The sequence below is a fragment of the Protopterus annectens genome, chromosome 1.part0, assembly GCF_019279795.1.
Source record: "Protopterus annectens isolate FY-2018-M chromosome 1.part0, PAN1.0, whole genome shotgun sequence".
Lineage (NCBI taxonomy): Eukaryota > Metazoa > Chordata > Ceratodontiformes > Protopteridae > Protopterus > Protopterus annectens.
This window is the reverse complement of record NC_056725.1, coordinates 1,145,859,781-1,145,881,747: the sequence shown is the minus strand read 5'-3', so window position 1 is coordinate 1,145,881,747 and position 21,967 is coordinate 1,145,859,781.

The following is a 21,967-nucleotide window of genomic DNA, read 5'->3' as shown; positions in this document are numbered from 1 at the left end:
CCATTGCATAAAGGGGGAAACTCTACAGAACCTTTAAACTATCGCCCAATTGCCATCCTCTCTCCTCTCTCCAAACTTATGGAAAAATGTGTACACTCTCAACTCCTTCACTATCTTCTCCAACAGGACCTCCTCACACCCTCCCAACATGGCTTCCGCCCTAACCACAGCACCTCTGCAGCTCTCCTGTCATTTACACACACAATAGCCGAAGCTCTAGACAAAAACCTCCTAGTATCCAGCCTCTTTCTCAATCTCTCAAAAGATTTTGACACTGCCTCTCACCCTTTACTCCTGACTAAATTGTCTAACCTCTGCCTGGCTCCCTCCACCCTTACCTTCTTCTCTAGTTATTTGTCTGACAGACAGCAATCTGTTCGCTGGCTCTCTGCCTACTCACCCTACCTCCCTGTAACTACTGGGGTGCCTCAAGGCTCCATCCTGGGTCCCCTCCTCTTCAACATCTTTACAAATGAACTATATACCTTCTGCAAACAATCAGTACTAGTCCAATATGCTGATGATTCAACACTCATCTGTTCTACCAATAACATCTCTGACTTCCACACACTCACACAGGACACCTTTCTATCAGTGGAAAAATGGCTAGCTGAAAATCTACTTATCCTAAACCCTAAGAAAACCAAGCTTCTGTTATTCTCCCCCCAGACACTCTCTCACCTAAAATCTAACTTTCTTATCTCATCCTCCAGTAACACCAAAATGCAACCGACACCGTAGATTCCTGACCTACGATGCCAGACTGTCCCTATCACAGGCTCTTCTTCTCCCCGCCATTCTCTATGCCACCTCTATTCTAACTAATATTCAAACAACTACCCTGGCCAAACTCCAACAAACATACCACAAAATAGCAAGGTTCATCACAAACTCCCCCCACAACTCTCACCACTGCCTCTCTCTGAACTCCTTACAATGGCTAGAACTCCCACAACAACTTCTTCTATCTCATTTTCAAATAATCCACTCCATACTCTATAAACCATTAATCTGCCCAGCCCTGTCCTCCTTAGTGTCCACCTATATACAAACTCGCACACTTCGTACCTCTAACCAACAACTCCTCAACATCTACCAACCAAAAAAAAAAATCTACTGGTATATTACTTTATAAATCATCCCTATCCCAGGCATGGAATAACCTTCCATCCCATTTACGCTCCAAAACACACCCTTTACAATTTAAGAAAGAACTCAAACTACACTTTATGAGGACAAAAAGCTGTACTTGCCATGACCCTACATAACCTCACTACACTCTGTTGTATAAACTCCAGTAAAATATATTTATATTTTTGCATTTGAAATGCCTGAATTTTAATGAGAACATATAATGTTTTTTTTTTCTCTCACCTGAATCACTTTGTTTTTTGAAATTGGTCATTGTACTTTTTGGCTTGTTAAACTATCATGTATACTTTATATCCAAAAACAACGTGTCTGCACGAAGTTAATGCCCCAGCCAACAAAAGCAAACCCAAAACGATAAAACAAAATATATCCAAGCGTTGTTTTATTACATAAAAAAAAAAAAAAAAAATATATATATATATATATATATATATATATATATATATATATATATATATATATTTATATTTTTATGTAATAAAACAACGCTTGGATATATCTACAATATTTACGACCTCTGCTTGGTGTTTGGAGTATTTTGGATGATTAGAGCTGTGTACTACCCTGCCTCGCTCCAGTTACTATTATTTTTTTTGTATCATGTATACTTTATTGTATGTAATTGGAGCTTTTCTCCTCGGGTCTCCACTGAAAATGGGCTCCTGGCTCAGATGGACCAACCCGGTTAACAAATGTCAATAAATAAATAAAATAAATTTGTTAATGCATTAACACCTACTTTGTGTGGAATGTCACAAATCTAGCAGCATCCACACATCCTCACATTCCAGAGCATTTTCTGAAAAATCAACTTAAAAAATGTAAACGTTTTGTGAACTACAAAAACTATTAAAACTATATTAATTGCAATGTTATCAGTAAGATGTATTCTGTACAGTGGTAATAGTCAGTGTATTCATAGTCTTTTCCACAAGCACTGTAATATATATTGTAATGCACACACCAAGAATTCCTAAATGTTCACAAACACATTGTCATATCTTGGAAACCATGCAACCTGGACATACATTGTTAGAACACTTTTGTTAACCAGACATAAGCTTTAACATGACAGCAAGCAATTCCTCCTTGAGTACATATGTTTACAGAGATATTTACAGGAATATAATTAGCAATGTAAATAACACTGAATATCTCAAGATGTGCAACTTGTAGTGCAAATGTCAATTACAGTTTTCTTTCAACAACATCTAAGGTTTCAACAGATGCCATGTAATAGCTTGTAAGTCATTTGGTTTTTGAAGTATTATGCACATATGAAATATTCCTTATTATCACAATTACTTAAAAGCAACTAGCAATATCTCCAGTACAGTGTGACATAAATAGACATTGACAGTGATTTTTTTTCCTGTTTCCCAACTTGGCATATCACACCATACCTCTCAATAGCACATAGCACATAGCACATGGTCTTTGAGTTATGGAAATATGAAAATAGGTATGAAATTGTGAATAAGAGGCAAACAGGATTCATTTCTCTACTGCAGGACTGGTGATTTGGATCTACAGAAGCTCCAAGTTATGGTTGTTGGTAATTTTACTTGGCGCAACTTGGTAGTGTTTCTGAAAAATGCTGATACTCTCCTACAGTTACCCATGGGTCTGAAGATAGGCACTAAGTATAGTATAGAGGATGTGGCATCACTGCAATGAAACATTGACTCATTAACTGCACAAATCTGAATGTGTTCAAATTGAAGAAATGCCTCAAGTTATGGTATCTTTTCATTTAGACTCCTAACACTGAGTGGTGCTACCGTGATGTTGTCCAAATTTGAGTTTGTTATGTAAGAACATCTAACAGAGGAAGTCTGCCTAAAAAGGCAAAATGAGGGAAGCAAAGGCTTTAGCAGAATGTGGAAGCCCTGGTATGAAAAGGGTGAGCCATCCCTGGCAATACAAGAAGTATTGTCTACCATGTCATCCCACACAGACACATATTGGATCCCTTTGGAATGATACCAGCTCCTTAGCCAATTTTTAAAGCCAGTTATCTTGTCTTGGTGCCTAGGCATCATTTTTGAAGGTGTCAAGATACCACTCAAAACCAGGGTACCATTGTCACCTATCAGTTTTTTTTTTCTGGACTATCCAGAAATCAAACTGAATGTCTGGTAGTCAGGAAAACACTGTACAGGCTCCGGTATTCTGTTACAAAAAAAAGAAACAGACAACCAGAATTTGTTAAATCAGCAGAATTACTATTCTTTTTTACAAAAAGCATAATAAATCTGCAGAAAAAAGGCATCAGCATCAGAAAAAGAGGGTGCTCCCCTTGTGTGAGCCACCGATGATGTCACTGAATGGGTGGGAAGTGGGCAGGGAATGGTGGGGTTATGGGAGGTATGGGAGTGGGAGGTATGGGAGTGTGTGGCCTAAGTCCAGTTTTAGCCACGAAAGGTGGCAACTCTAGACCACGGTCTTTCCTACTGCTAACACATGCATAGTAAGTTCCATCATGTCTGTCTGCATGTTTATCTAGAAGCAGTGCCTCAGGTCATTCATGCCCACATAGGCCACAGATAGGTCACAGTCATATTTGTCTGGATTAAACTAACTCCCCTTAAAATGTAAAATTGATAAATCCTAACCTAGCAGTAAATGAGTATATTCTAAAAAAGAAGAATCATTGCAACAAGCCACCATTTATCTAAAATATTCAGTGAATTTTTTACGAACTGCTGTATACACAAAACATTATACCGACTGAAAAAGAAAAACAGTTTCCTCTTCTGATTGGGTAAATCAAAGAAGGAAAAACATCTAGGCCACTAACTTGCAGACATAATTTATCTGTATAGTATCACCCTCTGCACTGCCTTACTTATGTGTGCTAATCCTAATATTACCTTACCCCTGCCCCAACCACAACTCTACATATTAGAATACTAAGCTCCCTTTCCCCTAGCACTACCACTAAACAAGACAAATGGTTACAGACACACAAACACACATATCATGGATTCACTATGAAATCTCGAAATAGTGAAATCCCGAATTTCAGTATTTCGAAATTACATAGCTGAACCCTGCAAATCCCAAAAACCCATAATCGCGAAACTCAAAATCCCGAACCTACACTACACACAGAGCACACACATAAACATACACACAACTTCTCCCCACAAGCACACAGACAAACCTAGACCACATATAAGCAGGAGGGCAGGCCCCCCTGCACCCCCACACCCCCCTACTTATATATACTAACTCTGAGATCGCACAGTCAGACACACAAAGGTAACTCACACCCACACATTTCACAGTCCCTCGCACACACACATCACAGTCACAACACACACTGACATACACTAAAGCCCCTAACCAACACACTTACACATACATACATACCCGAACTAACACCTAACCATTCACACACCGCAACACCAGAAGCGCTATTTCAAAATCTCCGTACTTTGTGATTTTAAATTTCGCACTTCTGGTGTTTTGGGATTTCAAGACTTTGGTGTTATAATTTTGAAATACTGAAATTTGGGATTTCAGTATTTTGAAATTATGAATGGAACCCCATATCACATACATCTGTCCCCTTCCTTAGCCTTTACTCTAACCCTAACCTGCAAACACACGTGCGCGTGCACGCACACCAAACTCCAGAGCTGTAACTTTCATTACAAACTAAAGTTTCAGCATTAGTACTGAGTCCCACTTACCTTACATATGATGTTCAACACTTTGATAATTCCTGCACTTGACAATCCACCTTTTGACCAATACTGACGGCAAAAAAATTATTGACAAGGTGTAAAGTTGACCAAATAAATTATATCTCTCCAAATATACTATCAAAGTATGTAAAAGCTAACTAGAGCTAGAGTATGAAACCGCTCGCTCCATTCAAACAATTGGAGAACTCTGCTTGGGATGAATGACAAAAGCTATGAGTGTATTTTATTTATTATAAACCAGACTCCACATGTTTAAGCTTGTGTGTGTGTATATATATATATATATATATATATATATATATTTATATATATATATATATATATATATATATATATGTACACACACACACACACACACACACACATATATATATATATATATATGGCTCTGCAACAACACATCAAACAAAAAAATCGACACCACAAACCGAAAGTTCAGAAACACGAAACGTCACATACCCGACAAACCACAATCCTGACACTCAACAAACAAAACAAATCCACTGTCCAAAAAGCACACACACAACACAAGCACACCAAAAACTTTACAAACCTACACTGAACCTTACATACACAACTATCTACGCACTAACCTTAGCCCAAACCCTAACCCTAAGGTCCATCACTATCGCACACTCACCTAACCCGCGCCCTAACCCTAACTCACTTAACCCGCCCCTATCCCTAACGTCTGTCACTATCGCACACTTACCTGACCCATGCCCTAACCCTAACTCACTTAACCTGCCCCTAACCCTACAGATCGTCACTATTGCACACTTACCTTATCCACACACTGATCCTAACGTCCATCCTTATCACACACTTACCTTTAAATGTTGGTGTTCTCAGCGTCAAGATTTTCAACTGTCGGTCTTGTCCGTTGTCGATCTTCCGGTGTCAGTATTCTCGTCATCGGCGTTTTGAGATTACGGAATTTTCAGGTAGACCTATATATATATATATATATATATATATATATATATGTGTGTGTGTGTGTGTGTGTGTAAATAAATATATGTGTATGTGCACATATATATATATATATATATATATATATATATATATATATATATATAGAGAGAGAGAGAGAGACACACACACACACACACACACACACACATACATACATATAAATATATACACATGCAATATATATATATAGGTACTATCTCTTTGGTTGAGTGTTCATTTTATCACTCAAAATGATATATTATACTATAATGAAAGTACTTCAGGTCAACTATAGCATACTTCAACGTATATTACTTTAGAGCAGAAGGATAAAGATCTGATTGTGGCTTGGATGACCCTGGGTCAGGTAGCAAACCAAACAATAAAAGTATGGCCATGGAAGGAAGGAATGACAGGCCCAGACTTGGTTGCCATTATTGAGTGACAGCAGTGTTCTGGATCATCTTGGAGACTAATACGTACCTGGCAGAAAGCGGTTGTCAAGGTCAGAATGCAACCTATATTTGGGTCAAGGTGGTCTGGCCAACAAACACCACATTTACTGTAAGCAGCTGCAGTGTGACGTTAGAAACATGAGGATGTATTTGGGCCACTGCAACAAGCTCAGTATAGGTGCTGCATGTGGCAGTATGCCAGAGTGTTGGGTTAAGCTTCATAGCAGGAAAAAAAGAAAACACATCTCTACTGAATGATAACTGTGCTCCATAATTTGCAGGTCCCCTTCTCCCCAGTGCTTGTGACTACAGAAAAACTGGTGGAAATGGGCTATTGAGGATAAACACTAAATGAACTTGGGAGGTGAGATCTGAAACAACTTTAACTCAAATGACAGCCAATAATTGCTTACAGACAGAAAAGTAAAAATAAAAATCTTCTTGACTGTTACACCATGGTGTGATTTTTAATACCAGAGTTAATCTATGTAAAAATTACTTTTATATTTTTCTAATATGAGAAAGGTGCTTAAGCTTTTGTTAAGCACCCCTCACCACTGCTAAGCTGTAGTCCCATGTTAGAGCATTAACGGCAGGCAGAGGCCACCAAAGAAAAGGGGTGTGAAGCTGTTAAGTACTTTGTTCAGCCTTTTTTAAGGTTAAAATAAGAAGTTTGAGTGGTGTTTAACAACCCCCCCGCCATATTCTGTGATGGCTGATCTCTTTGAAGGGCCAGTAAGTGTTTTGACAGGTTTAAAGGCTGTAGCATACTTACCCCAACTACATATTTTTAGTTAACTTTTGTAATATATGGAAGCAGGTAAAGCTCCATGCATTCCAAAGAATCATGATTAGATTTCTCTGATAACTCAGTGTATTTGCTTTCAACATAGGTGTCAAAATTCAATTCTTGAGCTTCTTTTTTCTGGGAGAATTTCTTTACATCCACGTCACAAACACATAACAAGCTGGTTAGGATCAGAAACTCAATCATTATCCTCTTTATTATATGTTTTCTTGGGAGCATAAATTGATAGGACAATAGTTAGTGCAGAACATTAAGGATGCATGGTGTCAACAAACTACATCCTGTGGTACAGGGTTTGATTCCATCATCCTCTATTTGTCTGCAAATCATCTCCCCAAGTCACTTGACCAGACATGGTTTAAGGCAAATAGGAAATGGTGGTAGGCTCTTCAATGGTCTCCTGGATTATATGCCTAGTAACAATTTATGAACTTAAAAAAGAGAATTTTTTTAAAACTGTGCACTGTATTACTTTAAATGCTGGCAGCAAGCAAGGCAAATGTAAAACGTAACAACATAAATATAGGTATGGCAATAGGGGATGGAGGAAGAATTTACAGGAAGGATTGTGAAAGGCTGAATTAATGGGTAGAAAAGTGACAGCTGAAGTCCAGTATAAGCAACTTCAAAAGACTCTATTTGGTACAAAACAGCCTTATTATGAAGTATCATCAGGGAGGAGAGTGGAATTGATTGAAAAAGACAAGGAAAATGGTCTTGGGGTATTGATCACATCTGGACTAGGTTCTTTGTAAATCGTTAATCCTTGTTCGGATGAGCCAGTATCAGTTTCATTGTCAAAGGGGCATTTAATAGAGTGAGTTCCTGGAATATTGGTAACCCAAAGTTGCACAGCCTCACAGTTATGTATTTAGACATTCAAAAGTGTAAGGTTGCGGGGGGGGGGGGGGGGACTTGCATTCTCCAAACATTTTTTTTTGTCATAAACAATGATGTGTGAGCTCAACTGTATTTTTTTCAGTGGAAGTAGTTTCAATAAATGCTATATCCCTGTTTTGACATATATCCACTGGATTGGACTACCAAGAACAGAATGAGAGGGCAGTGACTGCGGAGGTGCATCCTCAAAGTGACAGAGAGCAGAATCAAAGTAACACCTCCACAGTACCAGGCCCTGGTGAAACCACAGCATGAGTACTGTGCTGTTTGCAGTTCTGGAAACCATACAAACTGAAGGACATTGAAATACTGGAAGACTTCATATGAAAGGCACCAGAAAAGAGCATGGCATGGAAGGCAAAGGGTATGACCATAGACTACATGAGCTGGAACTCATCTTGCTAAAGACTAGAAGAGATGGGAGGAACATAATGGGAATACACAAGATCACATCACTGAAGTATGAGAGAGTTGCTCTGAATGCGAGGAAAGTGTGTGTGTGTGTGTGTGTGTGTGTGTGTGTGTGTGTGTGTGTGTGTGTGTGTGTGTGTGTGTGTGTGTGTGTGTGTGTGTGTGGGAGGGGGGGCACAGACAACAAATTGTATGAACAGGCTCCTGTCGAGAGCTATGAAAATACTATTCACAAGGGTGGCTATAGACTCACAGAACAGACAATCAGAATGGCTGCTGGAAAGAGAATCCATGGAGACATTCAACACCAACAAATGGTTGAGAAAGGGTAAAAGGGAAGGGGGTGATGGAGGGTAATTGGAATTCTGAATGCACTTAAAGGGCAGACTAGCTAGGCTGTTTCATTTTGTTGTCAATCAAATGTAAACTGCCACCATTAAGTATCCAGAGAGAAGTCTGGTAAATAAAAGTCCATGTTTAAGAAAAAATAAATAAATGATTAAATCCTACCTCAAACAAACTACTATTACCTCACCTCCCACCTCTGAAATATCTTAGTGTAATAAATCTGGATAATAAAAAGTCCTGCATGATTAGTTTAAAAAGCAACACAATCCACAGACTGACAAGTGCATGCATATCTTGTCATAACATCTTTGATATCTACACACTTACTACAGCTTGTGGGTGTACTCTGTGAGCACATACAACAATTTAAAAACATGCTTCCATACAATTTATTTAAAATGATTTGATGCATGTTTTAATGTATATTGTCTAATATAAATACATAGGTAGGTACTAGACTATCTGCCCGAGGGCATTTATAAGCCTAGCCAGAGTGTGTCGGCTTTCGCTGCCCCATTGATTAATTAACTGATCCTCTATCAAGCAGAGCCAATGAAGTGATCCCAGGGGTGTATTTCTGTTACCCATCCACTCATCAAGGTTTCTCTTGAAGAGTGTTAGTGAGGGGGTCTGCCTGATGTAATTTGGAATTTTGTTCCAAAGCATGGGGAGTCTCTGTGACAGGAATCTATCCCTCCAGCATATTCTATTTATTGTTGTGGCGAGGTTTAGCTCACTAGAGTGCATGGCTCACAGTGACTTGGATTTCTTTAGGTGGAGTATGTCCAACATTTCTGAGTTGGACATGGCTTTGTTAGTCAGGCAGAAATCACCTCTGAGTAAGCGATATGCCATTGAGTACAGCTGGAGTTTTTTCAGTTGGGCTGCATAGGACATATGTTTGAGGCCAGTAATCCTCTTGGTGAGGTACTTTTGTAGTCTTTCCAGCTGTTGGAAGTGTCTTGTGAGGTACATCCCAAATGGGGCATTGTACTCTATGATGGGTCTAATGAGTGACGAGTAGAGGGGCACTATAACCTCTTTATTTCTAGATGCAAACCCTTTAGTAATTAGATGGGCCACATAGAAGGATTTCCTAACTACTTTGGCAGTATGATTGTCAAAGGAGAGATTACTATCTACCTGGGTCCCCAGATCTCTCATTATCTCTTCTGTATTAAGGGGGCTGCCACCTATGTGGTAATTTGTGGGTGTTTTGTTTTTCCCAAATGGGATGACTATGAATTTTTTGGCATTTAGCTTGAGGCCATGACTTTGACACTAGGTGTCCGTCTCAGTAAGGCCCTTTTGGAGGATGTCCGTGTCAGCTGGAGAGTCAATTATGGCTCCCATTTTGCAGTCATTGGTGAACTTGGTTAGCCATAGTCCTCCTGTGTTTGCCTGTACTTCTGAGAAGTATATGCCAAACAGTAGGGATCCCAGGACCAAGCCTTGCGGGACACCACTTGTGACTGGTTTAGAGTCGGACCTGGAGCCTGCTATTTTTTTTTATTTTTATTTATTTATTTTTTTTAAAATCCCTCTGCTCTGGCCAAACATCCCTAGCTCACCGGGTGCTGTGTGGACCCCTCTAAGTCCTGTGTGGAGTCACAGCCAGTCCCTCCATTTGAATCCCTGTAAGGCTAATTAATTAACCATTCCCACAAACAAACTGCAATCTACACATACATATCCTTTGATAGACATGCTAACATAACTTCCAATCCCAGTTACCTACTACCCAAATACCATAGACTCTCCCACATTAAACTTAACCTACCCTTAGAAAAAAAATTGAAACTGTTAACCTACCTTACATACAACTCAGGAACAAAACTAAATAGTCCCACCTTGAAAGATGGCGATGTCCACCCCAACCCTGGCCCTACCAACCCTACAACCCAAACAACTCACCCCAATCTCAATAGCTCTCTCCGAATAGGGCATCTTAATATCCAAAGCATCAATAATAAAGTAGCGCACCTTCATGCCCTCTTAGATATTCACTCCTTTGATATCCTCTGCCTCACTGAGACTTGGTTGAAACCAGAAACTAAAGATAATTAAATTATTCCCGAAGGCTATAATATAGTGAGACAAGACCGAACAAAACGTAAAGGTGGTGGAGTAGCAATTCTATTTAAAAATGGACTTCATATCTCTACCCTCCCATCTAATCCAACCCAGGCCAGCAACGCAGAAATCCTCATTACAAAGCTTCAAATCAACATAAACAAATCTTTATATATTATCTGCATTTATATACTACCCGGAAATAATATCACTACAATTGAGGCATTTCTTAGCTGGCTGTCTTCTACTTACCCCCAAGAAACTATAATACTAGGTGACTTTAACAAGGACTGGAAACGCGTTAGTGCTGAAAATCCTACCTCTCATATTAACCTCCATGGATTTACCCAAACTATAACCTCTACAACCAGGATTAACAAACCTAACAAAAAAGAGAGTACATTAGACTGGATTCTCATAAACAAAGTGAAACAATCTTACAAAATAGGAACCCTGCCTGATGATGTAAGTGATCATTCCTTGATCTACATTACTAGAGAAAAGAAAGACTTCCCAAACCTCCCCACCATTAGAACAGCACGCTCTACCAAACACTTTAAGACAGAATTATTTCAAACTGATCTTAAAGCATGCAACTGGAACCCATTAAAGTCACTCCCACTTGAAGAGGCAGTACAGTATTTTAACACTGCTTTCTTATATATCCTGGACAAGCATGCTCCCAAACGTTCCATTAGAATGAAGTCTAACCCAGCCCCATGGCTTTCTAATGAAACTAGGAATCAAATTCTACTTAGAAACAAAGTCTGGGCTAAATGGAGAACCTATAGAAATAGCTCTGATCACCTATATTATAGGCAGCTCAGAAACAGTACAAAAAAGCTATACTTACAGATAAAAAAACTACTATTGTAAATTTCAGCAAACTCATCAAAATAATCCCCAACAGTTCTGGTCTTGCATTAATAAGCTCCTTTCCCCAGGTAACTCCCGAACACCCACCCCACTTGATGCAGATCTAAATACTCCCCATCTAACTGTCAGTACCTTCAACTCTTTCTTTACTGACACTATACAATCTCTAGCTACTCAACTTATCTCAGAAAACTCCAGCATTCCCATCGACTTACCCCACTCTTTCTCGAAATTCAAACTACAACCCATCTCTACTTCTCTCATCTTTAAACTTATTCTAAAACTTAAACCATGTACTCCATCTGCTGACCAACTTCCTTCCCAATTTCTCCAAAAAGCAGCTAAGTTAATTGCTTACCCTATATCTATCCTTATAAATAGGACAATCCAAGAAGGTACCATCCCAGATATTTGGAAAATCTCCCACATTATCCCCTTACATAAAGGCGGGAACTCCAATGATTACTCTATCGGCCAATTGCTCTTTTATCACCCCTAGCTAAAATTATGGAAAAATGCATTCACAAACAACTTATATCCCATCTCTCTCAACACAACCTAATAGCACAATGTCAACATGGCTTTAGACCATCTCATAGTACCACTACTGCCCTTCTGTCCTTCACAGATACCATCAATAGAAACCATAACAAAAACCTTCTCTCATCTGCACTCTTCATTGACCTCTCTAAAGCTTTCGACATGGTTAACCATACCCTCTTAATCAATATTCTGGAATCTCTCTCCTTTGATTCTCTAGCCTTAAAATGGTTCACATCATACCTCAGCAATAGACAACAAGCAGTCCTCTGTGAAAATCAAGTCTCATCCTTTTTACCTGTTACTATTGGGGTCCCTCAGGGCTCTATTCTTGGACCACTTCTCTTCTCCTTATTTATTAATGATCTCCATGTAGCAATTCCACAAGCCACTTGTATTCAATATGCAGATGACTCCACACTAATATGCTCATCAACCTCTCCATCTGAACTATATTCTCTTACGCAAGATGTTTTCAACACTGTAGAAACATGGTGTTTCCAAACGCTGTCTCCTTCTTAATGCTAAAAAAACAAAACTCCTTCTCTTTACACCCACTACTAGGTCTTCCCCCTTAGACTTCTCTATCTCTTCAAATAATGGTACTGTTATTCTCCCTGACACTACCACTAAACTTCTAGGAATAACCATTGATAATAATCTCTCATTTGATTACCATATAAACAACACCATTAAAACAGTAAACAGAAAAATAGGCTCCCTATACAGAATAAAACCCTTCTTAACTTCGGCAGCCAGAGCCAAGATTGCTCATTCCCATCTAATCTCAACCCTCCTGTATGCTTCACCTATATTTACCAACCTTAAGAAAACCAATCTTAACAAATTAGCAACCTCCTATAATAACATTGCTAGATTTGCTACTGGCAATCCCTTCAGAACCCATCACTGTTCAAATCTTAAACAACTAAATTGGCTTGAATTCCAAAACCATCTGATTATCCCCCAACTTACAATTGCCCACAAGATATGTTACCAACCCAATAATACCCCTATACTCTCAAAACTCATAGTCCCATATAATAATCTGAACTCCCTACGTTCTTCTAGCAAACTTCTTGCCAGCTTAACAGTCTAATAATGCAGCTGGTGACTCTCTATTTACCAACACAACAGGAAAACTCTGGAACCTACTACCCACTGAACTAACTCTAACTACATCCTTGCCACTCTTTAAATAAAAACTTAGAAAACACCTCCAAATGCACTGGCTATGCCCTTGTAGTAACCCTGACTAACCATCCTCTTCACCCCTCTTTCTTCCTCTTCTTTCCATACTTCCAAACTTCTACATGCTGTTGACTTGTAAATAAGACTGACTCTTTCTAAACTCTAATCAACTTAGTGTTTAAATAATTCTATCTCATATGATCTACTGTACATAACTCTTACTATTCTGTTTTTGAGCTGTCTTAAGCTGTATTCTGCTCTCTGTACTGTTTCTCAAGTGTTTTTATCTATTGTATATAACTCTTACTATATTATATCTGTTCTAGCTCTCTTAAACTTTACTCTGTTTTACTTTAACATTTCTCTAGTATTTTTATCTCAAGAATGTATTAACTACCTGTTTTTATTTTTGATTTTTAATCCTTTTTTTTCACCATGTAACAATATTTTATACTTTGTATATCTGTGTGGAGCTTTTCTCCCCGCGCGTCTACTGAAAATGGAAATATATCCAGCTAGACTAGCCCGGTCAACAAATGTAAAATAAAAATAAAAATAAAATAAATTCCCTCGTCTATGGCCTTGGTGACTGTCTCGAAGAAGTCAACCAGGTTTAGTAGGCATGATCTGCCCTTAACAAAGCTGAACTGGGTCGGGTCAAGTGTTTGGAGGTTTCCAATGTCTTTGTTAATGAGTTCTATGATGATGTACTCCATAGCCTTGCAGACCAGGCTAGTCAGGCTTATGGGGCGATAGTTACCAGGGTCAGTTGTGGCCCCTCCTTTGTGGAGAGGAATAACCATTGCTGTGCACCATTCTATGGACACATAGCCTGTGGAGAGGCTGAGGTTAGACAGCATGTTTGGGTGGGGGGGGTTAGTTTGTTCTGTAGTTCGTGCAAGACGCAGCCTGGGACACCATCTAGTCCCATTGATGCTGTGTTTTGGCTTTTGAAAGGGCTGTTTTCACCTGTGTGTCTGTGATTTTTGGGACACTACACTTTTCCAGTATTGTTGTGGGCCCTTTTGGAGGTGAGAGGGGGTGAAGTTTGCACTGACTCTATCTGCCAGGATGTTGGCAATATCAGTAGGTTCAGTATATTTTGTGCTATTTTGCACTAGTTCAGTGCATATCTGTGAGTTGCCACTTAGATTCTTAACATAGCTAAAGAAGGCTTTGTGGTTATATTTTGAATCCTTAGCTATTTTTCTTTCAAAGTTAGCCTTGGATGATTTCATGAGGGACCTTAGTTTCTTTCTGATACCGATCATGGATGTCTTTCCTTCTTGGGAGTTGCTTTTTTTTCTGAACCAGTTTCCTCCTTCTGTTGTATAGCCTGTTTATTGCAGGGGTCCACCAAACTGGTTTCCTTCTCTTAGAGGAGTGAGTCTTGGCTTTGCTAGGGATGGCATGATCCATGCATCCTTGTAGGTGCTCATAGAGTGCATTTGTAAAGGTTTCTGCATCTTGGGCAGCGTTATCCTTTAGCGTGGGGGCTGTGAAACTTACCACCTCTGTCTTAAGTAAGGTGAAGTTTGCTTTAGAAAGTTTTTTTACAGTGGTTTCCTTAGTTGGGGGTGGTGGTGGGGTGTGGACATCCAGAGTGATTAGTTTATGGTTTGATCTAACCAATGACGGATTGACCTCTGGTGTGGAACACCTGTCGCCCATGTTGGTGATGACCAGGGCCAATATGTTTTCACCTCTGGTAGGGGAGTTTACCAGCTGATCCAGGGCATTTGAGTTGATGAATTCCAGGAAGTGCTGGGCCTGGGAATTTGTACTTGAGTAGTTTTCCCAGTGAATGGTAGGGTAATTGAAATCACCCAATATCAGGGTGTTCGGTAGGACCTTCATGTTTTCCAGTGTCTCTAGAAAGGTAGAGTGGTGGTCCTGGATCATGTAGGGTGATCTGTAGCAGATCACAATTTGCATTGCAGATTTGCCCGATGTTAGTTGCACATGGATGATCTCAGAGGTATCATGCTGCACCACTAACCTGGAGGTGTAGGTATCCTTGATGAATATGTATACACTCCCTCCTTTTGTGTTTCGGTTCGTGTTCTGTGGCCGAAACGTGTAGTGTGAGTTGTAGCCCGGTAGTGCTGGGGTGCTGTTTGGAGCCTTGAACCAGGTTTCAGTTACTGCACAGATGTCAATGTTCTCCATACTGAGGAGTGCTTCGAGCGCGTGCATTTTGAGATTTAAAATCCTGGCGTTGAGTAGCATAACCCTCAGTGTTTTGTTAATTGTGCTGTTTACAGAGGTGGGTTTGACTTTTGAGCCTTGACTAAAAAAAAAGGCACTATGGGGGCAGCAAGAGCCTTGGCCAGTATTTGAAAGCCTAGGGGTGACAGGTGCAAGTCATCTCTTGTGAAGTAATGCGGCTTGTTGAGCATGCTGTCCCAGGCTGACAGACACTGGATCCCCTTTGAATGACACCAGAAGCTTAACCAATTGTTGAAATTGATCATTTTTTCTTTATACTGAGGTATCATTCTTGGTGAGGGTAGGATGCTTCTCAGAGTCAGGGTCATACCAGCCTGGGCTACATGATCAGAGAGCTCTTCCATGTCTCTTTTCATGTAGTCCAGGGAGGTACATCTCAGGTCATTCACACCAACATGAACAATGACAGAGTAATATTTGTACTTGTTCTGGAGTAACCTGAGTGCTTGTGTTATGTGGCGGATTCTGGCTCTCGACAGGCAGCTAACAGTAACCTTCTGCTTGTCCAGCCCAGTGAGTGGGACATCAGTGTGCCTGACTATAGAGTTACCTATTACTAGTGTGTTAAGTATGTTATTTCGCCTTAAGGGCTGTGATTGTGCGGCACACTGATTTTGTGTTTTATGTGTTGTCTGGTTTGTGACGGGAAGTGCAGGTTGTTTGGGTGTCTGCTTTGGAGGTCTCTGATGCTTTTGCAGGTTTTTATTTAGAGCCTCCGAGTATGATTTTGTGTATTTATGTATATTTTTTTGCCAGTGCTGGTTTAGTAGGTCTGTGTGCAGCTGGAGTTGTGGTGTAAGTGTTAACCTTCTCCTCTTGACTGTCTCTTCCAGTCTTGGGTGGAGACAGCTTAGCTTCCAGTTTGGCTGTATAATTGCATCTCTTGCATATTTTAGTGTTTTGTGGTAGGAGGAGAGAGTTGTCTTTGTACATGAGGCAGTTGTAACATTGCCTCAGGATACCCATATTCACCAAATGGACTGGAGAGTACACCTGAAGTCGCCCTTTGGTCATGCCTGAATAGTAGGGTGAGCTGCTTAGTCGCTTGGTTGGTGAGAGGTGAATAAAGAGTCTTGCCCTGCTGAGAAATCAGTGTCAGGGTATATTAGTGCTTGCTATTAGGTCTGAGCAAGTGCTGGGCTGTAATATGCTTTTTAGGTTGAGAGTTACACTAGTTTCAAGGGAAAAACTGAAAAGGAGACTTAGTGGAGCCGGGAATAATTTAACTGTAGCTAACCGGCACTGCCCGGTGCTCAAAACAATGCAAACGTGGTTTTATAGCAGGAAAATGAAAGAGAGAGAAATTACCCCAAAATGGCCAATAAACTATTAACTTCTGGGCTGGAGCCACTCCTCCAGGGACAGATAGGTTGCTCAAAGCTCCCCTCTCTCACAGATGAACAGAGAAACTTCGTTCTATCCAAGTAAGGTATGGGCAACTCAGAAACTAGTATCACAGTCCTGAATTCAGCACTAGCCTGAAAACTGGACTATACTAGCTTAGAAAGGTGAGAAACAAGGAATTTTTTTTTGAAAAGATAAGGCAAAAACAGTAAAAAATACACTTAAAACAGCTTTTAACGACTACAAATGATCAGAAAAGGCTATCACACTTTAGTGTGTAGCCTACAACAGTTAAACAAATTATTTAAACAAAAAACAACTTTTTAAAAGTGCAGGCAGTCAAATAAGTACAATATGTGAAAGAAAACAAGCTTTTAAATCACAATAAATGCTGGAAAATCTGCATTTAGGCGGAAAACAGTTAAGTACAGCAAGAAAGTACAGAAAACTGATACTTAATCACTCCAAAGTCTCTCTTCTAAGCTAGAAGGCTTGTATCAGTTTAAGACTTTCTAGTGCTGCCCAGTAGGTTAGCTACAGGAAAGATGGGAAACAAGCGCAGATGTGGTCTTTTAAACCAGAAAGTTGAAAGAGATGGACAAACGGTTCAAATGATCAATAAACTACAATTTGTGGGGCAAGAACCTCTCCTCCCATGGTAGACAGGCTACCTAATGCTTACCACTCCCACTGATAAGCTAGAAGGCTTTCCTCCAACACGGAAAGGCTTGCGGGGCTCAGAAGCTTACCAACAGTCCTGGCTACAGCAACTCTGTATCTGGACTAGGCTAGTTACAGGAAAGGTGGGAAACAAGCCAAGTGCGGGTTTTAAACCAGAACATTGAAAGAGATGGAAAAAAAACTGCCCAAATGGCCAATAGCTACAATTTCTGGGCCAGGAACCACTCCTCTTGTGGTAGATAGGCTACCTGATGCTTACCACTCCCACTGATAAGCTAGAAGGCTTCCCTCCAACACAGAAAGGCTTGGGGGGCTCAGAAACTTACAAAGAGTCCTGGATACAGCAAATCTCTACCTGGACTAAACTAGTTACAGGAAAGGCGGGGAACAAGTATAAACGTAGGCTTTTAAGCAAGCAAGTTGAAAGAGATGGAAAACTGCCCAAACAGCCAAATAAACTACAGTTTCTCGGCCAAAACTCACTCTTCCCGTGGAGGATAGGTTACCTAACCTTGGAGTGTGTGGCATGATATACCCATTACAACATAAACAAAAATACATCATTCCACTCCCTTATACATGTTGCATTCTTTTGTTTTATTTTTATTTATTTTATTTTATATTTGTTTACCAGGAAAATCCAGCTGGACCAGCTCCATTTTCAGTGGAGGCCCGGGGAGAAAACCTCCACAATTAAGAAGATTTTAATACAATAAGAAATATACAAACTGGTAATAGAGAAGCTTAATTACAAACCGAGATTTTCATTACTTTGTTTACAATAGGTTAACAGGCATTGCAGGACTGAGATTCAGTTAGATTAATATTTACAAAGGCTCAAGCAGAGATATTCAGAAATTTGTTTACGATAGTTAACAGGCTTTGCAGAACTGAAATACAGTTAGAAATAATATTTACAAAGGTAGTATGTATTGTTTACAGTTTTAGTAAGTGTGCACAGAAAAGAGTACAAAGAACAGTATGGCATATTCTAAGAGTATGTATTATTATGTGAATAGAATAGTGTGTATTCTAGACTGGAGTTGTTTAGTGGAAGAGAAGATTCTGCTTTATTGCTTAGTTGTCTCCCTTTGGTGCTGCATCAGAATTGATCTCCATCCTGGCAGTCAGCTGTTATATGAGTATGGTATCCATTATCCATGTATCCATTGCGTATGGTTACTGTTGAGTATACACACACACACACACACACACACACACACACACACACACACACACACACACCTGTTTCAGCAGATTTGCTGTTGCAAGGATGTAGTACGCAAGTTGATTAATTTTACTATTTTGTCTTGTAAATTGAACTTGGTATAAAGCTCTGACAGGGGTAAATATATTACAGACTTGGTTAGCATTTGCTCAAAAATGCAGTGTCATCTCAAGACTGAATTACATGGTTTCTTTTCTTTTTTTTTTTTTATATATTCTTGTAAAATTGCAAGACACTAATGAACTGCTCAGCTGTATACCTTCATAGGGCCATCCGGGTACTGACGAACTTCATCCAAAATTTCTAAAAGTTGTGATGCATTAACACCTATCCAGTCAATGCACATAATCAATTTGCTTCTATTTACTAACATTTTCTTATCTCTGTGGAAATCCTGCTCAAAAATCCTAATGCCTGAATTATACTCAGTAACTATTGTCTCCAGTCTTGAAGCACCATTTTGTGCTCCTTAATTTTGACCTTTTTCATCAACAGTGGTGTCACAAGTGCGATCTGAGGAAAATGTTATTCAGATTACATGGTTACAAACAGTTCAGGATTATATCCTTGAGTCCACAAAACCTATTGTGCAGGATGACCTGTCACTCAGACTGGCTTAATGATAAACAACAAATGATAAATCTAAAAAACCTAGACCATGGTCTTTTGAAATAATGTCAAAACCTCCAAAAATCCCACCACACTGAAAAATCCCAGCACCTGTGGTGCTACATTTGAGATGCTTGCCCTATCAAAGATTTGATAATGTAGATACTTCACTGTCATTTAACCATTTTGTTGAATATAGCCAGAGGAAAATCTCTTTCATGTTAGGATGATAACAAAGGGCTATAAACTTCCTAACTAAATAAGCTCCTATTATGTTAGGAAGAGATATTCTTATTCTAATTTTGAAATATGGCATGCAACTGCTATCATTAATCGATTCAAAAATATCCAAACTTCAAGCATCTTTAAATGAAGCCTTTTGTTTCGTTGCAGTCTTCCACAAAGAGCACTGTTGTCAAGTACTAATACTAGTAAAAGCCATCTTCCTCCATGGTAAAGATCCACATTCATATTCAAAGCATTATTCTACAACCCCCTGCCTTAACCACTGCACCTCTCTCAGATGTATATTATTAACTCATACTTCCACCAGAACTACATACTCATATGCCAGCAACATTTTACCTTTTACTAAGTCTTTATGGGTACATTCAAGTCAATAAAGCCAAACACCACTAGCTGTCCTAAAGGGGTCTTTTGCCCAGAACATGGCATATTGATAGCTAGTGGGTTTGGCTTTATTGGCATGAATGTACCCATAAAGACTTAAAACGTAAAAGGTAAATATTCATGGTCATTCAGAAGCCATGTGGGTCATTTGTATATATCCCGTGAGCCTCCACTACAGGACGTCTAAGATATTACACAGTAAAGATTTGACTTTGAGTCTTTCTTGCAGTTATATATATATATATATATATATATATATATATATATATATATATATATATATCAAATGTACAGATAGTTATTCATTATTTCTTACAAGTATTATATATTACTCTTTGCAATTTCTGTAGATCATTACTTTATATATGCATACATAAGTATCTTTACATTAAGGGGTACAATGCAAGCAAGTGAAAACTTTGAGAAATATTATCTGCATATCACTCTTTACTAGAAACATTCATTATGACCAAAATCTATTTAAGTAAAGCACTTCTGCCATCCTGTTTTTATAGTCTATTAGTTTTTCAGTGCAATATATGCAGAATACATTCAGAAACATGACAATGGCGTCTACTGTTAATGTACTACCCTGAAAAGCCAAATCAGTGTTGCTTTCACTTCACCCATGGGAAACCATTTCAAATGCCTTGTTTGGCAAGTACTGTTTTCATTTCCATTGTAACTGAGGCTCCTTCCTCCAGAGGTTCATTTCTCATAGGTGGTGTATTCAAGAAAAGAAAACATGTTTGCTAATTTGAAATCACATGTTGATTAGACACTGTTATCTGTGACACATAAGCAAAAGAAAAAAGCAAAGTAAACAAAGCAAAATATTTTATCACATCTGCTTAAAATACTCCCTTAAGAATATATTGTGATAAAACAATAGTTCCTACTGCCATACTGTAAGAATCTGTAACTGAAGATGAGACATTTTACTTACATTTTCTGTCATCACCCCCTTTTTCCTAAGTACTTTTGATATGTTATAGCAAAATACAGATTTTTTTATATTGCATCTTCCTTATTATTTACTTTTTGGGGGGAGGCCAAGTTCCCTGCTTAAAGATCTAACTGTTCCTTCAAATGGCCCTCTCATTTTCTCCATCCTACCACCAGAAGCTTAGTGGTGTTGGGGCATTAGAGCTAAGAATTATGAGACCATTCTTACAGGACTGTATTTTTTCACCATGCCCTCCTCCTGTCTCCCTCTGACTGATGGCAAACATATCTCAGTGCCTACAGTGTTAGAGTCTAAAACAAGTGCCTGCTTCCACACAAACAAATCACAGCTAGGCTGCTGTGCACTGTAGCACCTCTGCCATTCTCTGTTCTCAAATCTTGCTCCTGGATGTGTGCCACATGTAGCTCATGCCATGGGGCTCTGCCACCACCGTCCACCCAGAATGGGTGAGCCAATATCAGCCTATTCAGCTACTCATTCCTATTTTCCCCCAGTTAGCTCTTTTACCACCCAGCTTCACTACTTGAATCAAAGTCACTGGGGCAACAGTCACAGCTCCTTCCCTCTGCACCAAAGAGCTTGCCATTTCATCCCACCATAGACTTTGGTTAGTGTAATTTCTTGTCTCAGGCAGCAGTTACATGTAGATTAGCTATGTTATACTGACGGCAGCTACATGGGGAAAAGGATTGCAAAGATGCATAATTGTAGTATTTAACTACGTTACATTCAGCTGATGGCAGTCCCGTGATAATTTGCATGAAATCTGCTGCTAAAAGCATATGTGGGGAAAATGATCATAATAAATAGAACAACCACATGTGATGCATTGTGGTTCTTCATTATAGCTGTCTAGTT